We start from the raw sequence: 4,523 nt of genomic DNA on the forward strand, positions 1-4,523 counted from the left end.
ACAACAACTTCAAAAGACTTATGCACTGTTCAAGCATTCATTCAGAAAATAAGAAGCATTGTCACCACATCAATATAATTAAACTAAGTTCAAGGATAAATTCAAAACTCATGTACTTCTTGTTCTTTTAAATTAAAACATTTTTCATTTAAGAGAGGTGATGGATTCATAGGACATTCATAACTTTAAGACAAAGTTACTAACTACTAATGATCATGTAATGAAGACACAAATATAGATAAGCACTTAACATAGAGAAAACGAAAAACAGAGAAAGTAAGAATAAGGAATGAGTCCACCTTAGTGATGGTGGTGTTTCCTTCTTGAGGAACCAATGATGTCCTTGAGCTCTTCTATGTCTCTTCCTTGTCTTTGTTGCTCCTCCCTCATTGCTTTTTGATCTTCTCTTATTTCATGAAGGATGATGGAGTGCTCTTGATGTTCCACCCTTAGTTGTCCCATGTTGGAACTTAATTCTCCTAGGGAGGTGTTGATTTGCTCCCAATATTTATGTGGAGGGAAATGCATCCCCTGAGGTATCTCAGGGATCTCTTGATTTGTAGCCACATATTCTATCACTGAGCTATAGACCCTTGAGATGAATCTTTCCATCTCCCATGACTCGGAGGTGGAAGCTTTTGTCTTCCCTTCCCCTTTTCTAGAGGTTTCTCTGGTCTTAGGTGCCATCAATGGTAATAGAAAAACAAAAAGGTTATGCTTTTACCATACCAAACTTAGAATGTTGCTCGCCCTCGAGCAAAATAAGAAAGAATAGAAGAAGAAGAAGAAGATATGGAGGAGATGGAGGGATATGTGTATGGATGTGAGTGGTGAAAGGAAAACAGAAGGGATGACCATGAATGGATAGAGAGATGGTGAGGTGGGTGGGGATCCTGTGAGATTCACAGATCCTGAGATGATCCTGTGGTGTCCACAGATCCTGAGGTGTCAAGGATTTACATCCCTGCACCCATTAGGCATGTAAATGCCCTTGCACACAACTCTGGGCATTCAGCGCCAGGTTAGTGCCCATTTTGGGTGTTCAACGCCCATTTGTTGCCCATTTCTGGCGTTGAACGCCAGAACCATGCTTGTTCTGGGCGTTCAGCGCCAGCTCTTCTCCAGGGTGTAATTCTGGCGTTCAGCGCTCAGATGCTGCCCATTTTGGGCGTTCAGCGCCCAGATACTGCCCATTTTGGGCGTTCAGCGCCAGAACCATGCTCTGTTCTGGCGTTGAACGCCAAACAGGTGCTTCCTCCAGGGTGTGATTTTTCTTCCACTGTTTTTGATTCTGTTTCTAAATTTTTTGTTTTTTTTTTGTGACTCCACATGATCATGAACCTAAGAAAACATGAAAAACAAAAATAAAATTAGATAGATAAACATTGGGTTGCCTCCCAACAAGCGCTTCTTTAATATCAATAGCTTGACAGTGGGCTCTCATGGAGCCTCACAGATGTGCAGAGCTTTGTTGAGACCTCCCAACACCAAACTTAGGGTTTGGATATGGGGGTTTGACACCAAACATAGAGTTTGGTTGTGGCCTCCCAACACCAAACTTAGAATTTGACTGTGGGGGCTTTGGTTGACTCTGCTTTGAGAGAAGTTTTTTCTGCTTCCTCTCCATGGATGCAGAGAGAGATCCTTGAGTTGTAAACACAAGGTTGTCCTTATTTAATTGAAGGATCAATTCTCCTTTGTCCACATTAATCACAGCTCTTGCTGTGGCTAGGAAAGGCCTTCTTAGGATGATGGATTCATCCTCTTCCTTTCCAGTGTCTTGGACTATGAAATCAGCAGGGATGTAAAGGCCTTCAACCTTTACTAATACGTCCTCTACTTGTCCATAAGCCTGTTTTCTTGAGTTGTCTGCCATCTCTAATGAGATTTTAGCAGCTTGCACCCCATAGATTCCCAGTTTCTCTATTACAGAGAGAGGCATGAGGTTTATCCCTGAATCAAGGTCACACAGAGCCTTAAAGATCATGGTGCCTATGGTACAAGGTATTAAAAACTTTCCAGGATCCTGTTTCATCTGAGGTAATGTCAGTTGATCCAGATCACTTAGTTCATTGGTGAACAAGGGAGGTTCATCTTTCCAAGTCTCAATACCAAATAATTTGGCATTCAGCTTCATGATTGCACCAAGAAACTTGGCCGCCTGCTCTTCAGTAACACCCTCATTCTCTTCAGAAGAGGAATACTCATCAGAGCTCATGAATGGCATAAGGAGGTTCAATGGAATCTCTATGGTCTCTAGATGAGTCTCAGATTCCTTAGGTTCCTCAGAGGGAAGCTCCTTATTGATCACTGGACGTCCGAGGAGGTCTTCCTTCTTGGGATTCACGTCCTTCTCCTCTCTTGTGGGTTCGGCCATGGTAATTAATTCAATGGCCTTGCACTCTCCTTTTGGATTCTCTTCTGTATTGCTTGAGAGAGTACTAGGAGGGATTTCAGTGATCTTTTTACTCAGCTGGCCCACTTGTGCTTCCAAATTTCTAATGGAAGACCTTGTTTCATTCATGAAACTCACAGTGGCCTTAGATAGATCAGAGACTAAATTTGCTAAGCTAGATGGATTCTGCTCAGAATTCTCTGTCTGTTGCTGAGTGGATGATGGAAAAGGCTTGCTATTGCTAAACCTGTTTCTTCCACCATTATTAAAGCCTTGTTGAGGCTTTTGATCCTTCCATGAGAGATTTGGGTGATTTCTCCATGATGAATTGTAGGTGTTTCCATATGGTTCACCCATGTATTTTAACTCTGCTATTACAGGGTTCTCAGGATCATAAGCTTCTTCCTCAGAAGATGCCTCTTGAGTACTGTTGGATACAGCTTGCATTCCATTCAGACTCTGAGAAATCATATTGACTTGCTGAGTCAATATTTTATTCTGAGCCAATATGGCATTCAGAGTATCAATTTCAAGAACTCCCTTCTTCATAGGCGTCCCATTACTCACAGGGTTCCTCTCAGAAGTGTACATGAACTGGTTATTAGCAACCATGTCAATGAGTTCTTGAGCTTCTGCAGACGTTTTCTTTAGGTGAATGGATCCATCTGCAGAAGTATCCAATGACATCTTTGATAGCTCAGATAAACCATCATAGAATATATCCAGGATGGTCCATTCTGAAAGCATGTCAGAAGGACACTTTTTGGTCAGTTGCTTGTGTCTCTCCCAAGCTTCATAGAGGGATTCACCTTCCTTCTGTCTGAAGGTCTGAACATCCACTCTAAGCTTGCTCAGCTTTTGAGGAGGAAAGAACTTGGCTAAGAAAGCCGTGACCAGCTTATCCCAAGAGTTCAGGCTATCTCTGGGTTGAGAGTCCAACCACACTCTAGCTCTGTCTCTTACAACAAAAGGGAAAAGCATGAACCTGTAGACTTCAGGATCTACTCCATTAGTCTTAACAGTATCACAGATCTGCAAGAATTCAGTTAAGAACTGAAAAGGATCTTCAGATGGAAGTCCATGAAACTTGCAGTTCTGCTGCATCAGAGAAACTAGCTGAGGTTTCAGCTCAAAATTGTTTGCTCCAATGGCAGGAATGGAGATGCTTCTTCCATGTAAATTGGAATTAGGTGCAGTAAAGTCACCGAGCATTCGCCTTGCATTATTATTATTTTCGGCTTCCATCTCCTCTTCCTGTTCGAAAATTTCTGTAAGGTTATCTCTGGATTGTTGTATTTTAGCTTCTTAGATTCCTTTCAGGTTCTGGATCTACTTCAACAAGAATATTCTTGTCCTTGCTCCTGCTCATATGACAAAGAAGAGGACACAGAAAAAATAATAATAATAATAATAGGGATCCTTTATACCACAGTATAGAGGTCCCTGTGTGAGTAGAAGAAAAGAAGAAGAAAATCTGAACTCAGAAAGAGAGACGGAGTTCGGATTTTTGGTGAGGAAGAGATGTTAGTGGATGAATAAATAAATAGAATAAGATGGGAGAGGGAAAATTTCGAAAATAATTTTTGAAAAAGAGTTAGTGATTTTCGAAAATAGTTTTTGAAATAGGTTAGTAATTTTCGAAAATAAAAATCAAAAATTAAAATAATTAGTTAATTAAAAAGAAATTTTTGAAAAAGAGGGAAGATATTTTCGAAAATTAGAGAGAGAGAGTTAGTTAGGTAGTTTTGAAAAAGATAAGAAACAAACAAAAAGTTAGTTAGTTAGTTGAAACAAATTTTGAAAAGATAAGAAGTTAGGAAGTTAGAAAAGATATTTTAAAATCAAATTTTGAAAAAGATAAGATAAGAAGATATTTTTGAAAAGATATGATTGAAATTAGTTTTTGAAAAAGATTTGATTTTTTTAAAATCACAATTAATGACTTGATTCACAAGAAATCACAAGATATGATTCTAGAACTTAAAGTTTGAATCTTTCTTAACAAGTAAGTAACAAACTTGAAATTTTTGAATCAAAACATTAATTGATGATATTATTTTCGAAAATTTGATATAAAAATAAGAAAAAGATTTTTGAAAAATATTTTTAAAATTTTTGAAAATAACTA

The 4,523-nt window shown here is 38.9% G+C and overlaps 1 non-coding gene across 1 annotated transcript; it reads left to right on the forward strand.

The window, feature by feature from the left end:
* Positions 1–3,136: 3,136 nt before the first annotated feature.
* LOC112725462 (small nucleolar RNA R71) lies at positions 3,137–3,244 on the forward strand. Its single transcript, XR_003164570.1, has one exon. It is a non-coding gene; the product is annotated as a small nucleolar RNA R71 (small nucleolar RNA).
* Positions 3,245–4,523: the final 1,279 nt, after the last annotated feature.

This window comes from Arachis hypogaea, chromosome 11, assembly GCF_003086295.3.
Source record: "Arachis hypogaea cultivar Tifrunner chromosome 11, arahy.Tifrunner.gnm2.J5K5, whole genome shotgun sequence".
In the NCBI taxonomy this organism is placed as follows: Eukaryota; Viridiplantae; Streptophyta; class Magnoliopsida; order Fabales; family Fabaceae; genus Arachis; species Arachis hypogaea.